Source organism: Delphinus delphis, chromosome 4, assembly GCF_949987515.2.
Source record: "Delphinus delphis chromosome 4, mDelDel1.2, whole genome shotgun sequence".
NCBI classification, from domain to species: Eukaryota; Metazoa; Chordata; class Mammalia; order Artiodactyla; family Delphinidae; genus Delphinus; species Delphinus delphis.
Window position 1 is genome coordinate 6,480,416 of NC_082686.1, and position 10,043 is coordinate 6,490,458.

General features: G+C 42.3%; 1 long non-coding RNA gene across 1 annotated transcript; it reads left to right on the forward strand.

The window, feature by feature from the left end:
• Positions 1-316: 316 nt before the first annotated feature.
• Positions 317-2,157, forward strand: LOC132423952 (uncharacterized). The gene is made up of 3 exons (XR_009519145.1): positions 317-379; positions 1,081-1,173; positions 2,041-2,157. It is a non-coding gene; the product is annotated as an uncharacterized lncRNA (long non-coding RNA).
• The last annotated feature ends 7,886 nt before the right edge of the window (positions 2,158-10,043 follow it).

Here is a 10,043-nt window from a genome sequence, read left to right on the forward strand (position 1 = left end):
GCAGCACGGCAGCTGGAGAGGGCTCTGGCCTGAGTCCTCAGCCCGCCTTAGCTGACATCGGAGCCTTGCAGCAGGGCTGCTGACGTGTACTGGCTGGGCTGGCTGTTTACTAGATTGTTTTTCAAGAGCTGCACTTCCAGTAAGACGTGAAATCACGCCACGACACCCTCATTTATAGCACTGAGCGTGTCACTCGGGCAGCATGTGGGCCAAGAAAGGGAGAGTCCAGGAAAGGTGAGATTAGCAGACAGTCGGGAAAGTCACCTGATGTGAAGAGAGAGACTGGGGTAGACCAGATGGCTGCATTAGCACTGTCCGGGGACATGCCGTGGGCTGCATTTCGGAAGGGTTGATTAGAGCAGAATTTCTTCTTGAGAAGGTAGCCTAGTCTGGGAATAGGAACTGGCCTCAGGCTAGCTGGTTTCCAGAGTGACACGGGCAAATCATTTCCCCTCTTTGAGCCTCAGTTTCCCTACCTGTGTGATAAGGGTGTTCAGTCATTGATTCCTTAGTGGGCAGCAACCAGCCGAGGGTTGGCATGGGGGCTCCTGGGTTCCCGTCCTCCATCTCCCTGGCTGTGGGACTGTGGGAAAGGCCTTACCTTGTCAGGACACAGTCTTGTCATGTGTTAAGTGGAGACATTTGTGTACTGTGATCTCTCGGTGCTGTTCTGAGCATTTTTGTGAAAGCACACAGGACGCTTAGCAGACAGGCAGGTGCACAGCAAGCGCTCAATGCCCAGGAGCTTTTATCAGCATCACCACCAATAATGAGTGTTTGTGGAGGGCTCTGTGTACGGGGAGCACTGCGTGCTGGGCAGGGAGGTTCTGAGGTCCCTTCCTGCCGGAACATTCCATACCTGTGATCTAATAAAAGGCCACTGACCCTTTCCTCCCTCCTGATGGAAGTTACAAAAACCTCCACTTCCATTGCACTCATATTCATAAGACACAGTCCCTTTTTATTTAAAACCATTTCCCTAAGGCAAAGGTCAAGCTGTCCATTTGGGGTGAAAGATGATGATGATAATAGTAATAAAAATAATAATAATAACCATAAGTTCCTTTTTCCTTGGTATAGACTTGAAAAGCATTTTCAAGGGCTGTATCTCATTTGGATCCTCCCGACAGCCCTGTGAATGTGAGGAGGGCAAGTATTTCCCAGGAGCGGCAGGTGAGGAAACTGAGGTCCAGAGCGATTTTCCAAGGTGACATGGATAATGAGGGGGGACTAGAAATCGTGTCCTCTAGCTCCAAATCTAGTGTCTTTCTAAAGCAAGACCATAGAGTAGTTGGCTTTTCCAAACCTGGAAATAAATGCAAAGAGGTTTATTATTTGTCTTCCCATCTCTTGCACATGGTTGGTTGGTTGTTGGTTGTGGACAAACAGTCCAGATGTGCTGTCTGGGGGTGTGCGCAGGTCACCCCATGCAGGGTATAGGACCCAGCACTGGTGTGGCCCTTCACGTGCTCCAGGAAGACCCTTCCCTAGAGGTTGCCTCATGTGGAGGTATCCTGGGTCATGTGTCAGCGTTCCACTCCTTTCTGGGCCAAGCTGTGTGAGCCCTTGAGGAGACAGAGAAATCTGTGTTGAAGCCGTGGAATGATCCGATCCAATTCTCCTAGAGGACAGGGAGATATCCAAGCTCGGCAAATGGAGGAGAGTGATTTGGTACTAAAAGCACTTGTGAAGAGTGGAATAGACCTTTAAAACAATACAAACGTGAGTTTTAACTGTAAGTGACCCAGCACAAAAGACAAGAGCAGAGACCCTGGACGGGGGTGCCGGCGGCCTGAGGGCTTCGCCTAAGCACCCTGCCACCCCCTCCTGCAGATCTGACAGGACAGGAAGAGGCTGCAGGAACAAGTCTCATCAGGCTGCAGGGGGCCCTTCCCAGACACTGCTGGCATCCTGGACCCGATGCTACCTCCTTGCTCACATGTGAGCAATTTATCTCAGGTCTTGTTTTGGCTTAGAAATCCTTTAATCTCCCAGGATTGTTTTAATGGATCGGCCTCTATTTTTATTCCTGGATGGAAGAGTGCATCGGAGACTCAGCCGAGTCCCCTGGACGTGTGGAGACCTGTCCCCGGGAGCACTGAATTCCTCGCAGCTTCCAGCAAGTTAAGGACAGAGCCCAGAGACTGAAATGAAAACACCAACAGGAGGAGGCCTGCTCTCAACCACCAAGTTTGGGGCATAGTAGGCATTCGGCAAATATTTGCTAAAAACAAACATTGAGGGGTCCTATGAATTCCGAGCAGTTTCTGCCCCTGCTGCACAGCGTGGGGAACGCGTGGCCATGGCAGCCAGCAGGTCGGTTTCTGAATTGAGGAGCCTGATGCCTATAATTTTCCCAAAGCAAAATATTTGTGGGTATGGCTCCAAGCCATGGAATTTCTAGACTTCGTGCCTTCCTTTTCTATCCATGGAAACTTTGCTTTTCTTTCCTATACGTGGTCACTTCGTTTACCCTCCTCGGTTTCTCTAAGGGGAGCCTTGGGGCATGTGGACATTACATTGAGCCTGTGCGTCCTTTTTGCTGCCTTCTTTTTATTTTATTTTATATTTTTAATTTTATTTTCCATGTTCTTATTGAAGTATAGTTGGTTTACAATGTTGTGTTAATTTCAGGTGTACAGCAAAGTGATTCAGTTATGCATACATACATATATATATATTCATTTTCACATTCTTTTCCTTTATAGATTATTACAAAATATTGAGTATAGTTCCCTGTACTATACAGTAGGTTCCTGTTGTTTACCTATTTTATATATAGTAGTGTGTATCTGTTAATCCCAAACTCCTAATTTATCCGTCCCCCCACTATCCCCTGTGGTAACCATAAGTTTGTTTTCTATGTCTGTGAGTCTATTTCTGTTTTGTAAATAAGTTCATTTCTATCATTTTTTTTAGATTCCACACATAAGCGATATCATATGATATGTGCCTTTTTCTGTCTGTTTGCCTTCTTCTCAGTGCTTATCAAAATACAGTCTGGGGCTTCCCTGGTGGCGCAGTGGTTGGGGGTCCGCCTGCCGATGCAGGGGACATAGGTTCGTGCCCCGGTCCGGGAAGATCCCACATGCTGCAGAGTGGCTGGGCCCATGAGCCATGGCTGCTGAGCCTGCGTGTCCGGAGCCTGTGCTCCGCAGCGGGAGAGGCTGCGACAGTGAGAGGCCCGCATACCGCAAAAAAAAAAAAAAAAAAAAAAAAAAAAAAATCCAGTCTGGACCTTATAAACATGGTATTTGGGTTGTTCCGGCTGCCACAGTCCGTGAGCTGGAGAGTTACTGGACACCAGCAGGGTTGTGTTGTAGGGATGCTGCTCTGTTTTAAGTTGTCAGCACCCTTCCCAAACGGAGGACTGCAGAGTTAGAAATGGGGAGTGAGAACGATGTGTCCTGAGCGGAGGCTGAAGACTCAGAGTCTGGGGCCCCAGGCACTAGGGCAGTGTAGTGAGCTTACTAGAATCCCAGAGGTCCTGAGGAGAATGGTTGGCCATGGCCGTGGTCAGACACAGAAGCCCACTGGTTCCGCATCTGGCTCACGCAGTCAGGAGGACCGTGCTGAGGCCATGACTCACACACCTGCCATGGCTGCCCCTTCTGAAGGCGAAGAAGGCTCAGCCCATAGCTAAGGCAAGGGAAGCATCTCTAATCTGTTCCTTATTCATGGGTGACCATGTCTCTATTAGTCAGGATTTTCCAGAGAACAATAGGATATGTATCTATATCTATGTACAGAGATTTATTATAAGGAATTCACTCATGCAGTGATGGAGGCTAGGAAGTCCTTAGACCTGCAGTCAGTAAGCTGGAGGTCCCAGAAGAGCCGGTGTTTCAGTGGAGCATAAAGGCTAGAAAAGACCAATCACACAGTCAGGCAGGAGTTTCCCTCTTATTTGGCATTTTTGTTCCATTCAGGGTTTCAACTGATTGCGTGAGGGCCACCCACATTAGGAAGGGCAATCTGCTTTACTCATTTTACTGATTTAAATGTTAATCTCATCCAGAAACACCCAGAATAATGTTTAACCAAATATCCAGGCACCCCATGACCCAATCAAGTTTACACATAAAATTAACCATCACGGTGTTCCAAACCACAATTCCCATCCTTGGAGAGACCGAGTTGGTTAAGGGTCTTGCCCAAACCAAGGGCGGCCACTTTGTGGGCTGAGTAATGACGTATGAAGGAGTGTAGGATAAAAGCCTTAAGTAGGGACGATAGTAATTAGCAAGGATGGTTATGGTCTCTTTCATGGAGACATAGATGGAATCAGTCAATTGGTACCAAAAGGAGAAGCAAGGAGACCTCCAGAGAGAAGCGGAGACCAATTGGCAGTAGGGGATCCAGGCTAATGGGGGCGCCATAGTGAAGATGCAAGAGCGCCTGGTGCTACTGAGGCAACAAGACAACATGGAACCCAGAACTACCTTCTGTCCTGAACAACTTCCCAGGTTCATCTGCTGTGGGGCTAGTAGTGCATTAGATTCTGTCCTCCCCTTGTATCCCTTATCACCAGATGGTTCCTTAAATATACCGTAAAACCCCTGTTCTTAAGGTGAACTGAATGAGTCTCTTCCTTACCATCAAATGAGATGAACCTTTATCTACCACACATGACAAACTAATGCCAGTGACGCTATTCTACTTGACATTTCAGAATGATTCGAGTCCAAGTTTAAGAAGAGACTCACTCAGATGCTTTCTGCTCCATCTCCTTACTTTGTTGGCTGAGTAAGAGCTGTACTGGATTAAGAGAAACAGAGGGGGAAAGAGATCACAAGATAGGGCTGGAGACCTTGCTGTTGCGTAGACGCAACTGTTCACAAATTTCATGAAAAATATGGGATCGGGGCTGTTTTCTGAGTTGTTTTCCCCTCTGTTTGCCATCACAGGCTTTCAGACCACTCAGTTCACTAGTCTTGTCTTTGATGTTCAGCACAGTCCTTATAAGTCTCCCCTAAATGGAGGGTTGGGTAGGTGGAAGGAAAAGATGAAATAAATTCTTACAATGGCAACATTAGGGTCATTATTTATGTTAACTAGAGGAGCATAGAAAAATATACCCTTATCCACTGGATAAATATTTTTAAGCACCTGCTCTGTGACAGGTAGGGTCCTAAGCTTAGAAGATGTCAATGAATAAAACAAAGAACCCTGCCATGAGGCACTTACATTGTCACAGGGAGAGCAGGCAACAAACAATGAATATAGTAAGATAGTAATATAATAAATAATAAGTGTAATACAGTAAGGTAATAAATATAATAAAATGAGCCAATATCACAGGATGTTGAAGGTGATAAATGCACTGGAAAGAAGGAAAGAGAGCAAGGGAGGAGGGCGAAGAACTTGTCTGGAGGAGGACAGAGGCCAGCCCCACTTAGAGCATGACCTTTATGAAAAGGCTTGCAAGAGGTGAAGGAGTTAGTCATTGGAGCATCTGGGGAAGAGTGTTCAGGCAGATGGAACAGTCACTGCAAAGGTCCTAAGGCAGGAGCATCGGGCATGGTCAAGGAATAACAAGGAGGCCAGTATGGCTGGAACCTGGAGGAAAGGGAGGAAGTGGGATGCTGGGGCAGAGGGTAATGGGGCCAGAACATGCGGGGTGTTGGGGAGAAAGAGAAGAATCAAGGATGGGCCTGAGCAAAAAATATAATAGGCAAATGGTGTTGGATTAGTTTAATCCCTGATGGAATCAGTGACTCTCTTGGTCGGGGAGGGGAGCTGTATATCATAACTCCCCCCTACCCCTGGAAAGTCTTTGCATGGCTCCCCTCTTTAGAACACACCACTGTCTTAAGGAGGCATCAGTACCGATGGGCAATGATGTGTCTTACTCCTGGTGTGTGAGGGCAGGGAAAGGGTTGAGGATCAATGTTGTAACACGTTGAAATTAACTAATATCTCCTCTTGTCTGCTATGAACAAACTCTCTTCTAGGGCAACTCTTTATTTTTATCATTTATATTCCAACGAGGTATCCTGACTAGAAATACACTAGACAACGTGGTATAATTTTTTAAAGGTTCTTAAGGGTGTATCTTAACGAAGCAACTAAGTGTTCCAGTAGTTTTCCACGTGTCCATTTCAGATCACAGAACCAATGTAAACTTCATCACTTTCAGATGGAGCTAGACTCTGAGGGGTGGTGATTATATGATGGGTAAATATCTTAGTTAATGTGGTTTTGTTCCTCAGGAGGTGAGATGTCTCTGTCATTTTAAACCTCATATAGAAAACATTCTCTGTGGCTTCATCTGGTTTTTTTAATATTCTATCTTGCAGTGCATTTTGGGATGTAAATTTCCCCTTCTGAGCATTTGCCAGCTACTGTAGAGGTTCATGAGTTGTGGTGAGTTATATTTTTCTGAGTCTCAGACCCTGCAGGGACGGTCCCCAGAGGTGGTTCCTGCTTCCCCACAATACCTGGCCTCATTGTGGCTTCATCGTCCAGTGCTGGCTCCTGACCTCCTCATGTGACAGAGGGACACTGTATTGGTGAAGATGTGCTCTGTAGTAATATTAACAAGTGTTATGCACTGAATGTTTGTGCTCCCCCTAAACTCACATGTTGGAGCCCCATCCCACAATGTGATGCATTAGGAAGTGGGGCCTTTGGGAGGTGATTAGGGCTAGATGAGGTCCTGAGGGTGGGGCCCCCATGATGGGATTAGTGTCCTTATAAGAGGAGGAAGAGGCACGAGAACTTCCTCTCTTGTCATGTGAGCACACAGAAAGAAGTCAGTCACCTGCAATCTAGGAAGAAGACCCACACCACGAGTGGGATCTGTTGGCACTTTGATTTTGTGCTTCCAGACTCCAGAACTGTGAGACATACATGTTGTTTAAGCTACTCAGTCCATAGTATTTTGTCATAGCTGCCTGAATTGACTAAGATAGCAAGTATGAGGCTTTTTGTAGTCCTTGCTATGAAAATTCACAAATGTTTACTATTTCTATTTTTACCTTTTCTGACCATTTTTTAAAAATTGAAGTATAGGTGAAGTATAATAAAATGCACAGCTCTTAGATGTTTAGTTCAATAAGTTTGTACTGTTGTCCATCTGTGCAACCATCACCTCTATCAAGATCTAGAGCACACACACCATCCCAGAATGTCCCCTTCTGCCCCTTCCCAGTTAGTTATTGGCCCCCTCTCATGACCTTGGAAGTAACCACTTTGACTTCTGTCACCATGGATGAGCTTTGCCTATTCTAGAGTTTCAAATAACTGGATTCTTCCAGGATGCATTTGTGTGCATGACTCCATCACTCAGTGTTTTAGAGATGTGTTCATGTAGTTGCACCTATCAGTTCCTTTTTATTGTTGAGTAATATTCCACTATATGCATATACCACAACTTGTTTATCCATCTTCCTGTTGATGGGCATTTACTTTTTTGGCTATTGTAAATAAACCTTCTTGCATATACCTTTCTGTAGACGTGCTTTCATTTCTCTTGGATAAGTACCTAGAAATGGAATTTCTGGCTCATAGGGTAGAAGACCATTGAACTTCAAAGGAAATGCCAAACAGATCTCTAATGCAGTTGTACCATTTCACTCTCTCCTAGCAATGTACAAGCGTTCCAGTTGCTCTGCATCCTGGCCAAAGTTTGGCATTGTCTGTCTTTTTTATTTTAGTTCTTCTAGTGGGTGTGAAATGACATCTTGCTGTAGTTTTAATTTTCATTTCTCTGATGACTAATACTGTTGAGTAACTTTTCATATGCTTACTGGCCTTTCATATATCTTTTTTTGTGAAATGTCTGTTCAAGTCTTTTGCTTATGTTTAAAATTAAGTGCTTTGGTTTTTCATGTTAATTTGTAGGAGTTCTGCAATTTATTTCTGTACTTGTCTTTTTACCTCTTTACTCTCTAAATTCCTTGAGATATTTTACCAAGGATTATCTTATCTCACTGTAGAGAGATATTTCTCTCTACAGTGCTCACCACAATTCTTTGTCAGTAGCAGGTACTTAAAATTTATTGGATTGTCAGCAAGTGCTAGGCTCTGCCTGTATAGTATAGTGGTATAACTTGTTGATTTTCTTAAAATAAGTTTAAGTCAAGTTTATATGTTTAATTTTTTGATTGACAGCTTCTTTTACTTCTCAGCTTTTGAATTTGACATTGATCTTTTCCAGTATCTTCACCTTTGGCAAACGTTCAGTGTATTTATTTCCAAATGTTTTAAGCCAATCTTGCATATTCTACTTGAGTTTGGAAACTACAATAAACTTTATAGTTAATCTTTATAAGATTAGGAAAATATGAAGTATTCATGATAGGTGGTCTCTTCTAGAAGTTAAAATATTTATAGTCTTAAAAAAGAGAACATTATGTACTAAGAAACATCTTATGTTTTTCTCCTATTCTGAAGTTTATGAGACATTTCTTAACCGAGAACTGGAGCCTAAAGGGCAGAAGGAAGAAATAGAAATACTTTTATTTGAAGATGAAGATGGTTAGCATTAACAAAGAGAATATCTGAGGCTTTTAAAATCTTGTCTCCCTTCCAAGTTTGTCAGCCAGAGCATTATAAATGTATGTACTACTTTGAAAGAACACCTGCAATGATGTCATTTCATATTCTTAAATTAGTTTCTAGACAGACTGGCGAGCTCGGGAAAGCCAGAGAAATATTTCCACTCATCCATTTGAACTTTGTCCCAGACTCTTTGCTCTTGGGTATTATCCCATGTTTTAGAGAAACTCTTCATATTGATTCAGAGAAGCATAATGTTGAATCTTGAAAATTATAAGTAGCCAATAAATTTATTATATTTCACTTGATTGGTTTTAAACTCAATTCAAAATTTTTTCAGACCTCAAAAGTCATATTTGCTTGTTGCAGTAATAGAGCATAAAAGTACAGAGAAAATGAAAATGATCTGAAAATCTACCTCCATAAAAATAATAATAATTATTAAAATCTCTTAGGTTTATCTGAAATCTTTTTTATTTTTATTTTCTTGGGACTTTATATCATCTCTATTCTACAAAAAGGAATCACAGTGAATATACTCTTACAGATTCTGGGTTTTATTTATTCAGTTTTGTTTTTTCCAGAACAATTTTCACACAGCATTGCAGATTTTTAATGGTTGTGCTTGTTTTAATGTGCTTTTTGTCCATTATGTTTGTGTTGCATCTCCGTCAAGCTTTGTTGTTTTCTTCATGTTGTTAATAAGAAATCTTTTCCATCCATGACAGTATGCTTTCTGTTAGCTTCTTGTTGGTATATGTAGAAGCTATTGACTGTTATACATTTATTATTTTAAAAATCTGGCTCTTTTGCTAGGCTTTCTTTTAAGTTCCAAGTGTTTCAGAGTTAATTCTCTTAGATATTTAGGTTACCTAATCATATCGCTGGTATATAATACAATATTTGTCTCCTCCTTCCCAACAGTTATAGTTCCCAGTTCTCTTTCAGATCTTATTACATGAGTCAGATCTTCTTAAGCAACATGAAATACTAATGCTTGAAGCAGCCATGCCTGCTCTGTTTCTGATTTTAATAGGAATACCTTCAGTGATTCACTATTAAGTAAGATGTTGGCCATTTGTTTATGTAATTATTATGGTGTTAAAGAAGCATCCTTTTGTCCTATTTTTCCCTTAAGGATATTTTATAATTTGGGGATGTGTTTTAGGTGTTATTTATGCCCTTTAAGCCACTATTAAAACGGGGTGCTACTGACATAAAGTATTATAATGTCAAATTTCCTAATAGTGAACACTTTTGCAATCCCAGGCTAAGAAAGGCTTTCCTTGATCCTGATAGAAAGTTCCTTTAAGATACTATTTATTTTGAAGCTACTTTATTTAAGATTTTTAAATTACTCCTATGTGAGGCTGGTTTATAGTTTGCTTTTCTTTTGTTATCTTTGTTAGGTGCTGGAATCAGGGTTAATGTACCATCATGAAATAGACTGTGTAGCTTTCTATCTTTTTCTATGCTTTGGAATACTTGATATGACCTAATTCCTTAAAAATTTAAAAGAAACCTTTAAGATGCATAACTTG